Raw genomic sequence first — 15096 nt, forward strand, 5'->3', positions numbered from 1 at the left:
TCCGCAGAATTTAAAGTTCTGTTTCTGAACACAGTCATCTCACTCGGATTCTCACCGAACTGGGGCGTTTTATACGAGTAGGAGCTTCAGCGACACTTGTTGTTAAAGAAAAAAAATCACCCTGACGCTTGTCACAGTGGGAAGACTTCACAGGACTATTGTTAACGGAGGTCTTCTTGCAGGAGGGGAGAGCGATCCCGCTCAACCTGAAACACGGCAGAGACAACTGTGGACTCACGGCCCGAAAACAGGCAGGGCGCCGGCGGCTGAGGACGCTCCTGAAACCCACCCAACAGCATTCTTGCCAAAGGCCCAGGGGGCTGAGCCTTCCAGGGTGGGGGTGAGAAACCCGATCGGAGGTCCTCGGGCGGGGGCAGGGCTTCGCAGGAATCTCGGGGAAGGCGGCAAGGCCGGCAGAAGGCAGGGTGAAGGCCAATTTCAGGGCCTCCTCAAGAACAGGCTCAAAGGAACCTGAGAGAATTCTGGTCAAGGTGAGGCTTCTGTCACTGTGCGACCTTACCTGAAAGGCTGATTTTTTTTTTTTTAAATCTCCTACCATACTTAGAAATACCTTCAATAATATTGTGCTTTGAACAAAAGCCTTGCAGAAATATGAAAAAAACTATTAGAATGATGTACTGCAGGGAGTATTGATGTAGGAAAGACATTAGGGTTCGAAGCCTGCGGCCAAGAAAGAGATCTCGAGCTGTCTTTGGTACAAAAAGGTGGTTTTATTAAAGCGCGGGGACAGGACCCGTGGGCAGAAATAGCTGACCCGGGGTCATGAGGAGTGGCCCAGTATATACTTTCAAGTTGGGAGGGGTTTGGGAGAGCTTAAGTCTCTAAGGAATTTTGGAAGCAAGGTTTCCAGGACCTTGAGGGGGCCAGCTATTGTTGGAAGAAGGTCCTTTATTACCGTCTAATAAAACCTGAGTCATGAGTCCCTTCAGATGTCTATCGGTGGCCTGGCTCATACGCCTGGGGGATGATGACCAACATGTATCTTGGGGGGTAGAGATAAAGGAAGTTTCCAAAAGAGCTTTTATATGTTAAAGTAGACTCACAGGATCCTGGGGGGTTGGGCTAAGATTGTCTGTTGCCCTTAGCAAAGTATTAACATCCAGGCAGATGAGTCCCTAGAGGAGGGTCACTCTGCCTGTTTCAAGGACTTGTCAACGGGCTGTAGGTAGTGAGGAAATTTAGTAATTGTTCTTCTGCCTTTATTTCCCACATCAAAATGGCCAGGAAATAGGCCTGTGCTTACACTTGTGTGTGTGTGGAAAATTATATATATCTCCACACTTTTACTTTGACTTTTATGTTGATTATTTTTTCCAGCTTGATTGAGATACAGTTGACTTATAACACTGTGTAAATTTAAGGAGTACAGATTGTTGATTGGATACATTTATATGTTGCCGAATGGTCACCCCCATAGCCTTAGCTAGCGCCTCCATCATAGCACATAATTACCGTCTTTTCCTGGTGAGAATATTTAAGATCTACTGCTTTTGCAACTTTCGAGTATGTAATACAGTGTGGTTGACCGTAATCCTTGTGTGCTGTTGGCGGAAATGTAAATTATTTCAATGACTTTGGAAAATAGAATGCAGGTTTCTCAAAAAATTAAAAATAGTACAACCGTGTGCTCACTTCGGCAGCACAGATATTAAAATTGGAACAACACGGAGAAGGTTAGCGTGGCCCCCCGCGCAAGGATGACACGCAAATTTGTGAAGCCGTCCATATTTTTAGAGAAATTTTCATTCCAATGAATTCATATATTATTGGACATTTACATAATTCAGGGTTGGAATAAATTGAAGTCTGTTGGTCCATGTGGCTTAGTGTCCCACCTTCACATTAAATGTCATGGCTATCTTTTATTTGAGAGAGAGAGAATGAGAGAGCGCACATGAGAGGGGGAGGGTCAGAGGGAGAAGCAGACTCCCCGCCGAGCAGGGAGCCCGATGCGGGACTCATGCGGGACTCGATCCAGGGACTCGATCCAGGGACTCCAGGATCATGACCTGAGCCGAAGGCAGTTGCTTAACCAACTGAGCCACCCAGGCGCCCCACCCCCATCATGGCTATCTTTTAAGCATGAAAAAAAAAGAATAGAATTACCATATCATCCTGCTATCCCACTTCTGGGTATATCTCCAAAGGAAATGAAAACAAGGTATCAAAGAGATATCTTCACTCCCATGCAACATTACTCACTTTAGCCAAGATATGGAAAGAACCCAAGCGTCCACCAATGGAGAGTGAGGGAGCTCGAATCTAGTCTGAGGCTTCTGATCTGCATCACAGAGGTGAGGATGCTTGCTTGCATCCTGGCCTGGGAACAGACAGGCACCTTTCCTTCCCAGTGTCTTCCATGATTATTCCCTATTATTCCCGCATCCTCCTCCAGCCCTGAGGCCTCTCCTTCCCCTTCATCAAGGCTAACCATAGGCAACATGACGATGGGGACTTCAAGCTACTTCCTCCATCCACCCTGATTCTTTTCCTAAATACAAAACTCCATGCTTCTTTTTACCAGCACCTGTCCTCAGAGGTGGTGTGGATGGACCTGTTTATGTTACGTGCATTTGAGCCTTTGCATTTTTCACATGGGACAAAAGGGTCTGTTATCTGAAAAGACAATCCTAGACGTTCGTGAGCTGACAAGCTTGGGGAAGTATCGTTTAAGACAGGAGTCCCTCCCTAGTTCCCCTCCTGTTGGAAGCCGGCCAGTTGCCCCAAAGCCAGTTCACCTAACAGCAGTTTGCCCAATGCTCAATCACATTTGTCCTAAAATTGTACAACTCAAACTTCGCTTTCACATATTTTAGGATAGTTTCAACACCTTTTGTGATTTGTCTGTTAGATGGCATTTCCTATTTGTCTGCAATTTATCTTAAAAAAACAAAACAAAACACACCTATTCAGTACCTAACCTGCTTTATTCTCAGGTTACCAATAAGAAACACACTTTTCAATACTTAATGTGTGGCTTACTATATTTTCCTATTTGACCCTTCTCCTTGGGGTTTTGCTCTGTTTAAATGGGCATTTATCAGTGTTCCCAGCTCACCTATTAGCATGGTTTGTGTGGGGATCCTGCGTTTGCCTGCATGCAGCTGTGATCTTGCTCATCTAGTGGTGCTTGTCTACACCTGGGTTCATGATGCTGGAAAGGGCTCAGGGATGTCCCTGTTGTCTTACTGTTACTGATTTCCAGTGTTAACCCATTATTGTAAGGGAACATGCTCTGTGTGATTTAAATTCTTCTAAATTTACTGAGATTTTTTTTTTTTAATGGTCCAAGGCAAGGTCTACTTTGATAAATGTGCCAATGTTCTATGACCCCTTGGAAAAAAATGTGTGTTTTGCTGTTTTTGGGTGGAGTGTTCTGTGTATGTCAGTTCAATCCAGTTGGTTAATTTGGTGTTCAGTTCTTTTATGACCTCCCTGAATTGCTGTCTGTTCTATTGATTACTGAGAGTTGAAGTCCCAACTGCAATTGTACATCTATATATTTCTTCTTTCAGCTCTATCCGTTTTTGCATTCTCTTGTTCGGGTTTTTAAAAAAAGTGTTAATTTTTGTATACTGTATCTTTTTTTCCTGCTTTAGCTTTTCAACTTACCTCTATCATTGTATTTGGAATGACTGTAGATAGCTGTGGAATCTGAGTATGATGGGGTGGTAGGTAGGGTGAAAGACAAACCCCCCTGTTGGCCCCATTGGAACCTTGGAGTGGGGAGGGATAGAGGTGAGGGTGTTTTCTAGTGCTATTTGAGTAGGTATTGCCCTCCCAATTTTCTGTTTTTGGTCTCCCTTTTCCTGGTGCTTTGACTAAGGGCAAGACACTTTTTTGCAACATTTTTTTTTTCGGTCGACTGTTGGTGGTTCTGGGTTGGAGATATGGGGGAATCTTTTTTCTCTACCCTTTTATGTTCTCAGTTGGGGCCCCAGTAACAAAAGACATTAACAAGAGAGAAGCTTACAGATTTGTTTACTATTAGTTTTATATGACATGGGAACCTTCATGAGGGAATAAAGATCTGAAGAAGCAGTTAAGTCTGAACATTTTTACAAGAGGTTTGATGAAGAGTGGGAAGTCATGGAAAGATGTGATAGGACAAAAAAAGGGTATAAGATAAAACTGCCGGTTATTTTACCAGCAAAAATCGGTTTATTCAGGAATAGCAGAGAATTGAGGTTTTATGACCTGCTTCAGGGGGAAGGTCAGAAAGTCCTTCCTTCACTTGCCATTTCTTAATTCCTTCATCCTGAAATATTCCATTATGCCAAGGGGCCATATTTGGGGGCAGAGTGTCCTGAACTCCATCAGAGGATTCTTTCCTGCTCTATCCAGGATGTAAGGGAGGCAATAAGGAAACCCAGGGGCCTTACCGTTCTGTGGTCATGATATCCCAAGGTCCACCTTCTTCTTTAGAACTTTCAGAGACTTGTTATGCTTTTTTTGTTGTGTTGTATCCAGGATTCTTTAGTTGTGCAAAGGAGGACTTGGAATGGAGTTCCTTCACTTTGGTGGAGCCACAGGACCCTACCTCAGATTTTAAAAGAACCTGTTTATTAGAGTATAAACTACTTCATTCTTTTTAGCAACTGTGGAGCATTCCGTGGTCTGGGTGTATCACATTTTATTTAAACTGTAGAATGGTGTTTATTTGAAAATAAACTCTGTAACCCCCACTGGGATTTCCATCACCCACTTTCCTTTAGGAGCACCAACCCAAAGCAATCTACACATTCAATGCAATTCCTATCAATATATCACCATCTTTCACAGAGCTAGAACATTCCTAAAAGCAATCTTGATCAAGAAAAACAAAGCTGGCGGCATCACAATTCTGGACTTCCAGCTCTACTACAAAGCTGTCATCATCAAGACAGTATGGTACTGGCCAAAAACAGACACATAGATTAATGGAACAGAATAGGGAGCCCAGAAATGGACCCTCAACTCTATGGTCAACTCATCTTTGACAAAGCAGGAAAGAACGTCCAATGGAAAAAAGACAGTCTCTTCAACAAATGGCGTTGGGAAAATTGGACAGCCACGTGCAGAAGAATGAAACTGGACCATTTCCTTACACCACACACAAAAATAGACTCCAAATGGTTGAAAGACCTCAATGTGAGACAGGAGTCCATCAAAATCCTAAAGGAGAACACAGGCAGCAACCTCATCGACCTCAGCCGCAGCAACTTCTTCCTAGAAACATCGCCAAAGGCAAGGGAAGCAAGGGCAAAAATGAACTATTGGGACTTCATCAAGATAAAAAGCTTCTTCACAGCAAAGGAAACAGTCAACAAAACTAAAAGGAAACCTGTGGAATGGGAGAAGATATTTACAAAGGACATATCAGATAAAGGGGAAGTATCCAAAACCTATAAAGAACTTAACAAACTCAACATCATAAAACAAATAATCCAGTTAAAAAATGACCAGAAGACATGAATAGACATCTTTCCAAAGAAGACATCCAAATGGCCAACAGACACATGAAAAAGTGCTCAATATTGCTCGGCATCAGGGAAATCCAAATCAAAACCTCAATGAGATACCACCTCACACCAGTCAGAATGGCTAAAATGAACAAGTCAGGAAACGACAGATGTTGGCAGGATTGTGGAGAAAGGGGAACCCTCCTACACCGTTGGTGGGAATGCAAGCTGGTGCAGCCACTCTGGAAAAGAGTTTGGAGGTTCCTCAAAAAGTTGAAAATAGAGCTACCATATGATCCAGCAATTGCACTACTGGGTATTTACCCCAAAGATACAAAAGTAGGGATCCGAAGGGCTACGTGCACCCCGATGTTTATAGCAGCAATGTCCACAATAGCCAAACTGTGGAAAGAGCCAAGATGTCCATCAACAGATGATGGATAAAGAAGATGTGGTATATATATATATATATATATATATATATATATATATATATATACACAATGGAATATTATGCAGCCGTCAGAAAGGATGAATACCTACCATTTGCAATGATGTGGATGGAACTGGAGGGTATTATGATAAGTGAAATAAGTCAAGCAGAGAAAGACATGTATCATATGACCTCACTGATATGAGGAATTTGAGAAAAAAGACAGAGGATCATAGGGGAAGGGAGGGAAAAATGAAACAAGAAACCGGAGGGGGAAACAAAGCATAAGAGACTCTTAATCTCAGGAAACAAACTGAGGGTTGCTGGAGTGGAGGGGGGTGGGAGGGGTGGCTGGGTGAGGGACTTTGGGGAGCTGTGTTATGATGTGTAAGAATTGTGTAAGGCTGATGAATCACAGACCTGTACCTCTGAAACAAATAATACATTATACGTTAATAATAATAGTAAAAAAAAAGAAATTCACCTTCCTGAAGCAGGCAAAATACAGACTTAATCCATTGGGCCTGAATGAATTTGCTTAGTTCCCCTTAGTTTTAATGGGGCTGCACAATTAATCTGTATCACCTAAAACAAGAGCTGTTTCAGGAACCAAATCACACAATTCAGTTTTCAGTCATGGAATAGTAAACATAGCCGGTGGAACAGGACCTTTTTTGATCTGCTCTATTTTATGTTTTAACTTAAACTTGATTGCCTACTGGTCCTTTAAGATAACATTTTTGCTGTAAAATAGTTTCATTTTGTGATGAAACACACCATCTGAATCATGAGGAATAAAATGAAGATTTCTCCAGACCCAGGGAGTGGGCCGTGTGGCCCTCTGAGGCACTGGGTAGTGTGAGCGGGTGTGTGTTCGGTCGCGTGTCTCCATACACACACGTTTATGTACGCACATCCTCACAGGGTACCCTCGGCCTACTATGACTGGGGGTGTGCGTAAAACGTTTGAAAGGTGTTCTCATGCCAAATGGTAATTTCCTCTGACCTGCAAAGTGAAATTTAAACCAATCCCATGTCTTTATTAATACTTTCTTTTAAAGCTTTCTTATTGTTTTAGGTCATCTCTGCACCCAGCATGGGGCTTGAACCTACAACCTGAGATCAAGAGGCATACCCTCTACTCACTAAGACAGCCAGGCACCACCCCCTCTTTTTTTTTCTTTTTTTTTTTTTAAAGATTTTATTTATTTGACAGAGACACAGTGAAAGAGGAAACACAAGCAGGGGGAGTGGGAGAGGGAGAAGCAGGCCCCCTGCTGAGCAGGGAGCCCGATGCGGGGCTTGATCCCAGGACCCTGGGATCATGACCTGAGCTGAAGGCAGATGCTTAACGACTGAGCCACCCAGGCGCCCCAACCCCCCCTTTTTTTTAACAGTCCTAAAGGTAGAACCTTTTCTAACTAGATCAACATGAGTGTAAGTTGTGTAACTTATTATGAATATCATGGATATGCTCTAAATTTAAATTTTAAGAAGAAACACCATTTGAATTATGTTGATTACAGCTGATTTTAAGAAGTCACAGGGAGCTGCATAAGATCACTTGGAACATCATGTTTCTTATGACTATACTTATATTCTCACAAAAGTTCTATACCATTTAGTTAAAAAATTTTGTATCAAATATTTGGAAAATTAGAAGCTTCTTTTTAACATGTGTTGATATGACTTGAATTATTATTTTCTGAAATTAAGAGCCCTGAATCTACCTGTAAAGCTTTTCACATAATGTCATTTAAGCCTTTGTTTTATTATTGTTGATTTACAGCTTAGTTATTACCTAGGTTTTCGTGATAAGAATGCCATCAATGTGCATGCTTCTATGTTTTCCAAAAAAAAAAAAAAGAAAAAAAGGATGTGTCTGGATGAATGTATAAGAAAAAATAAAATCTTTCACTGTGAAAAAAATAAAATAAAAAAAGAAACTATTGCCCATAGTGTGCACAGAATGCAATGGGATTACGAAGAACACATCAGATCCCTACTTTTGTATCTTTGGGGTAAATACCCAGTAGTGCAAACTGAGGGTTGCTGGAGTGGGGGGTGGGGTGGGAGGGATGGGGTGACTGGGTGATAGACACTGGGGAGGGTATGTGCTCTGGTAAGCGCTGTGAATTGTGCAAGACTGTTGAATCTCAGATCTGTACCTCTGAAACAAATAAGGCAATATATGTTAAGAAAAAAAAAAGAAGAAGAAGAAGAAGGTAGCGGGAGGGGAAGAATGAAGGGGGGGAAATCGGAGGGGTAGACGAACCATGAGAGATGACGGACTCTGAAAAACAAACTGAGGGTTCTAGAGGGGAGGGGGGTGGGCAGATGGGTTAGCCTGGTGGTGGGTATTGGGGAGGGCACACTCTGCATGGAGCACTGGGTGTTATGCACAAACAATGAATCATGGAACACTTCATCTAAAACTAATGATGTAATGTATGGGGACTAACATAAGAATAAAAAAAAAATGAAATGCCAAAAAAAAAAGAACACATCAGGACAAAAAGGTTAGAAGTCAACTTTACTTCCCTACAGAACATCAGCAGCCTATGGTTAATGGCTCCTGAAGAAGATCAGTCCATACCTCTCTGGAGAAACTGGATACATCCAGAGGAAATAACTTATCGTATTTTTAAAAATTAAAAAAAAATTTTAAGTAGGCTCCATGCTCATCATGGAGCCCACTGTGGGGTTTGAACTCATGACCCTGAGATCAAGACGTGAGCTGAGAACAAGGGTCGGTCGCTTAACTGACTGAGCCACCCAGGTGCCCCATGAAATAACTTACCTTAAATTTGGAGTATCTTCAATAAAGTGGATAGTTTCATACCCAGCTCCACAAGAGAAGATCCTATTCCCGTTTATAAGACTCACCCATGCCCTCAGAGCCTTAATCTATTCTTTTAGTGTCTCACTGTTAAATATAACAGATAATCAAGGATCTAGAGACATTTAAGGAAAACCTGCAAGAGAGGAAAAAAAAGTGCGAAACCAAATGCATAGGCAAAATCACGCTAAGAGAACAAAGTTAACAATACACCTATAGAGACAGATAAATGAGAACAGGATGTCATGAAGTAAGAATAATCTGATAACTAGAACTTTTAGAAGTTGAAATGCTCAGAGTCAATAAGAAAATGTATGGGATGGAAGCGAAGATACATAGAGTCTATTAGAAGATAGATATAAATGATAAACGGATTAAAGAGTCTGGGTGGATCAACCCAGAAAGGCTTACAAAGTCAATTATTTAGATTTTTAGAAAAATAAAACAGAGGAAATGGGGGAAGGTGGCATAGTCAAAGAAATCACGTAAGAGGTTTTTCCAGTACTGACTGGCATTCTTTTTCAAATTAAAAGGGCTCCTTGAGTATCAATGCATAAAAGACTCACATTGTTCTGAAATTTTAGGCCCAGGGAAGAAATGATCTTACCAGCACCCAGAGAAGAGGAGGAAATGAGCAAAGAGAAAGAAATCACATATAAAGTGACAAGAATTCAGATGTCATTGTGTTTCTCAAAATCAACATTTGATGCTAGAAGGATTATCGACCTAAATTTTTCAACCCAGATAAACTATTAATCGAGTGTGAGCACAAAGCATACACACTGTCCAGCATGAAGGGCTCGGGATATTTATCTGATGATTCTTTTCTCAAGAAGCTACGGGAAGAGAAGGAAGCAAATTAAGAAATAAAGATATGGGATCCTAACAATGAGGGCACTGAGTCAGGTCACTCAAGGAACCGTTCCAGACCTAGAGAGAAACCTGTCCAAGCTACGTCAGGAAGACTGAGGACCTGGGTGACAACTTTTAGGAAAAAAGAGACAGAGAGGGACAGAGACAGAGACTCAGGATTGATGATTTGATAGCACTTGTAATGGAGTGTCCAGATACACCAACAAAACAAAGCAAAAGTTATGAAAAAAATGAAGGCAATCATTACTCATGAAGCATAAAAAAAGAAAAGTAGAAGCAGATAATCTTGGATGAGTCCCTGGCTTTGCGTGAAGCCATAAATCTGTATGGCTTGCCTCACACGACGATGGGCTATATTGGGGGAGAGGATGGGGACGAAGGGAAGGAGAGGTGTGAACGATCTAAATCTGCAGTTGTCCTAGAAGGAAGTGGACAGTGGCTAAAACGGAAAAATCAAGAAGTAGCCGTGTAAACAAACTCAAGAGGAAAGAGATGGAGGGGGAAGAGTGCCCACAGGGATCAGAGGAGGTGCTCCTGAGAGTGGGATGGGACAGGATCTTCACCTGGATGCACAGGACGAGGAGCCCGGATCGCAGAGACTTAAACAAGACTCTGTTGTGGTTGTTGTCTGCCTTCTCTTCAGAGGAAGGTGACCTGGTCACGATGTCGCTGAGGCCCCGAGTGTTTTAACTGTCTATGTGCAGGCTTCCTCAGCCTGCAGTTTTTGGTTTCACAGATTCGAGAGGGCGCTCGTAGCCTTGGAGTCTGCAGCTGCAAGAGGAAGGCGCACTCCAGCTGTCTTCCTCTGGGGGAAATAGGAGCTTTGGAAAAAGAGTAGTTGTGCGGATACACTGTTCCTCGTATCTATATTATTCAGCTATTTAAAGTATGCCGTTCAGAAGTTTCTAGTGGATTCGTGCCCTGGTGCAAGCTTTGCCACAGTTAATTCTGGAACACTGTCATCACCACAGATGTTCTAGTGGGGAACGTTCTGTCCCCACTTCCTCCCAAATCCTCAGTGCTAGGCAACCGCGAACAAACCCTCTGTCTCTGTCCACCTGCCTACTGTGGACAGTTTATAGAATTGGAATCCTGTGTGGTCTTTGTGAGCAGCTTCTCTCTCTTCCTCTGTGTTTCAGAATCACGCATGGGATTGCGCTGTTGATGACTGAATAGGGTTCCACTGGGTGGACACGCCACGTTGTGTTCAACCCCTCGGCCCTTGCTTCTTTTGGCTGTTACCAAGCATGCTGTTGAGCCCCGAGTGATCAGGGCTCCCAGATGCAGCTTGCCGGCCACTTGGACTTGAGGGGATGAGCAATCCTGGGTTGCTGTCCTCTCCCTCTCTGGTGAGACCCTGCATCCCACCACTGAGGCATGAGGGGGCGGGGGCTGTATCTTCCTGGCCTCATTCACCCAGGCTGGAGCTCTCATCGTCCCAGGGAGAGGCAGGGCGCACAGAGGGGAAGGAAGGAGCTACTTCGCGGCTGGGGTCACAGCTTCTCACTGTTCCTAGGAAGATTTAGGAGATTTTCTTGGGTAAATGCATCCTCATTGGCTGTCTAGCTTTAGGACAATTTCCAGAAACTCTTTTTTTTTTAATTTTTAAAAAAGGTTTTATTTATTTATTTATTTATTTATTTATTTATTTATTTATTTATTATTTCTGCATTTATTTATGTATGTATGTAATCTCTACACCCACTGGGGGCTGATGAACCCATGACCTGGAGATCAGGAGTAACACACTGGTCTCACTGAGCCAGCCAGGCGCCCCTCCAGAAACTTTCAAATGGTTGTTATTTTTATGCATTTCACCAGTTGTGGTTGTTTTGCTTGGGAATGGGTCCACGGAGCTCCTCACGCTGCTGTTCCGGAAGTGAAATACTTTTTTCCCCCTTATAACACTCATGATGATTAGACCATTTAATTTTTTTTTTTTGTATTTACCAATTTATCTAAAATGTCTTTAAAGTAACAATCTTCTGAAAGGAAGAAAGCGAGGTAAACATCAACATTCTTGCAAATCAATGCTTGTTTGTAACTATGTTTTCTCTTTAGAAACCTTGTTTCTAATCCAATCTAAATTAGAAAAATCAATGTTTCCTAGTAATAAAGTCTAAAAAGGTGCTGCCCAATCCAGAGTAAAAATTATATATATATATTAATTATATATATATATATTTTAAATTTTATTATGTTAGTCACCATACAATACATCATTAGTTTTTGATGTAGTGATCCACGATCCATTGTTTTCGTATAACACCCAGTGCTCCATGCAGTACGTGCCCTCCTTAATACCCATCACTGGGCTAACCTATCCCCCCTCCCCCCTCCCCTCTAAAACCCTGTTTGTTTCTCAGAGTCCATAGTCTCTCATGGTTCATCTCTCCCTCCGATCCCCCCGCCTCATTTTCCCCTTCTTTCTCCTAATGTCTCCATGCTATTCCTTATGTTCCACATATAAGTGAAACCATATGATAATTGACTTTCTCTGCTTGACTTATTTCACTTAGCGTAATCTCCTCCAGTCCCATCCATGTTGATGTAAAAGTTGGGTATTCATCTTTTCTGATGGCTGAGTATATATGGACCACATCTTCTTTATCCATTCATCTGTTGAAGGGCATCTCGGCTCCTTCCACAGTTTGGCTATTGTGGACATTGCTGCTATGAACATTGGGGTGCATATGGCCCTTCTTTTCACTACATCTGTGTCTTTGGGGTAAATACCCAGGAGTGCAATTGCTGGGTCACAGGGTAGCTCTATTTTTAAATTGTTGAGGAACCTCCACACTGTTTTCCAAAGTGGCTACACCGACTTGCATTCCCACCAACAGTGTAAGAGGGTTCCCCTTTCTCCACAACCTCTCCAACATTTGTTGTTTCTTTCCCTGTCCATTTTGGCCATTCTAATTGGTGTAAGGTGGTATCTCAATGTGGTTTTGATCTGAAGTTCCTTGATGGCTAATGATGATGAACATTTTTTCATGTGTCTGTTAGCCATTTGTATGTCTTCTTCAGAGAAGTGACTTTTCATATCTTCTGCCCAATTTTTGACTTGATTATTTGTTTTTTGGGTGTTGAGTTTGAGAAGTTCTTTATAGATCTTGGATATCAGCCCTTTGTCTGGAGTGTCATTTGCAAATATCTTCTCCCATTCTGTGGGTTGCCTCTTTGTTTTGTTGACTGTTTCCTTTGCTGTGCAGAAGCTTTTTATCTTGATGAAGTCCCAAAAGTTCATTTTTGCTTTTGTGTCACTAGCTTTTGGAGATGTATCTTGAAAGAAGTTGCTGTAGCCGATGTCAAAGAGGTTACTCCCTATGTTCTCGTCTAGGATTTGGATGGATTCCTCTCTCACATTGAGGTTTTTCATCCACTTTGAGTTTATTTTTGTGAATGGTGTTAGAGAATGGTCGAGTTTCATTCTTCTGCATGTGGCTGTCCAGTTTTCCCAGCACCATTTATTGAAGAGACTGTCTTTTTTCCATTGCATGTTTTTTCCTGCTTTGTCAAAGATTATTTGACCATAGAGTTGAAGGTCCATATCTGGGTTCTCTATTCTGTCCCATTGGTCTATATGTCTGTTTTTGTTCCAGTACCATGCTGTCCTGGTGATCACAGCTTTGTAATATAGCTTGAAATCGGTCAACGTGATGCCCCCAGCTTTGTTTTTCTTTTTCAACATCTCCTTGGTGATTCGGGGTCTTTTCTGATCCCATACAAATTTTAGCATTGTTTGTTCCAGCACTTTGAAAAATGTCATTGGAATTTTGATCGGGATGGCATTGAAGGTATAGATTGCTCTGGGTAGCATGGACATTTTAAGAATGTTTATTCTTCTGATCCATGAGCATGGAATATTTTGCCATCTTTTTGTGTCTTCTTCAATTTCTTTCATGACTGTTCTGTAGTTCCTAGAGTGTCGATCATTTACCTCTTTGGTTAGGTTTATTCCCAGGTATCTTATGGTTTTTGGTGCTATGGTAAATGGAATCGTTTCTTTAATATCTCTTTCTACAGTTGCGTTGTTAGTGTATAAGAAAGCAACTGATTTCTGTACATTGATTTTTTATCCTGCCACATTACTGAATTGCTGGATGAGTTCCAGTAATTTGGGGTGGAGTCTTTTGGGTTTTCCACATAAAATATCATGTCATCTGCAAAAAGAGAGAGTTTGACTTCTTCTTTGCCAATTTGAAAACGTTTTATTTCTTTTTGTTGTCTGATTGCTGTTGCTAGGACTTCTAGTATTATGTTGAATAACAGTGGTGAGGGTGGGCATCCTTGACGTGTTCCTGATCTTAGGAGAAAGACTCTCAGCTTTTCCCCATTGAGGATGATATTCACTGTGGGTTTTTCATAGATGGATTTTATGAACTTGAGGAATGTTCCCTCTCTCCCTATACTCTGAAGAGTTTTAATCAGGAAAGGATGTTGTATTTTGTCAAATACTTTTTCTGCATCAATTGAGAGGACCATATAGTTCTTCTCCCTCTTCTTACTAATTTGTTCTCTCACATTGATTGATTTGCGAATGTTGAACCACCCTTGCATTGAGGGGATAAATCCCACTTGGTTGTGGTGGATGATCCTTTTAATATATTGTTGGATCCTGTTACCAAGATTTTGTTGAGGATTTTGGAATCCATATTCATCAGGGATATCAGTCTGAAATTCTCCTTTTTGATGGGGTCTTTCTCTGGTTTGGGGATTAAGGTAATGCTGGCCTCATAGAATGAGTTTGGACGTTTTCCTTCTGTTTCTATTTTTTGAAACAGCTTCAGTAGAATAGGTATTATTTCTTCTTTGAATGTTTGGTAGAATTCCCCAGGGAATCCATCAGGCCCTGGACTTTTGTTTTTTTGGAAGGTTTTTGATCACTGCTTCAATCTCGTTGCTGGTTATTGGCCTATTCAGGTTGTCAATTTCTTCCTGTTTCAGTCTTGGCAGCTTATAGGTTTCCAGGAAGGCCTCCATTTCATCCAGACTGCTCAGTTTATTGACATATAGTTGTTGATAATAATTTCTAAAAATTGTTTCTATTTCCTTGGTGTTAGTCGTGATCTCTCCCCTTTAATTCATAATTATATTAATTTGGGTCCTTTCTCTCTTCTTTTGGATAAGTCTGGCCAGTGGTTTATCGATCTTATTAATTCTTTCAAAGAACCAACTTCTAGTTTTGTTGATCTGATCTACTGTGTTTCTGGTTTCTAATTCATTGATTTCTGCTTTAATTTTAATTATTTCTCTTCTAATGCATGGCTTAGGCATCATTTGTTGCTTTTTCTCTAGTTCTTTAAGGTGTAGAGTTAGTTGGTGAATTCGGGATTTTTCTATTTTTTTGAGTGAGGCTTGGATGGCTATGTATTTCCCCCTTAGGACCGCCTTTGCAGTATCCCATAGGTTTTGGACCGATGCGTTTTCATTCTCGTTGGTTTCCATGAATTGTTTAAGTTCTTTGATTTCCTGGTTGACCCAAACAT

The 15096-nt window shown here is 41.5% G+C and overlaps 1 non-coding gene across 1 annotated transcript; it reads left to right on the plus strand.

Moving 5' to 3' along the window:
* The first annotated feature begins 1645 nt into the window (after window positions 1-1645).
* Window positions 1646-1753, plus strand: LOC123842107 (U6 spliceosomal RNA). The gene has a single exon (XR_006790355.1). It is a non-coding gene; the product is annotated as a U6 spliceosomal RNA (small nuclear RNA).
* Window positions 1754-15096: the final 13343 nt, after the last annotated feature.

Source organism: Mirounga angustirostris, unplaced genomic scaffold, assembly GCF_029215605.1.
Source record: "Mirounga angustirostris isolate CCGP_5_RB_7025 unplaced genomic scaffold, mMirAng1.0.hap1 SCAF_7, whole genome shotgun sequence".
In the NCBI taxonomy this organism is placed as follows: Eukaryota; Metazoa; Chordata; class Mammalia; order Carnivora; family Phocidae; genus Mirounga; species Mirounga angustirostris.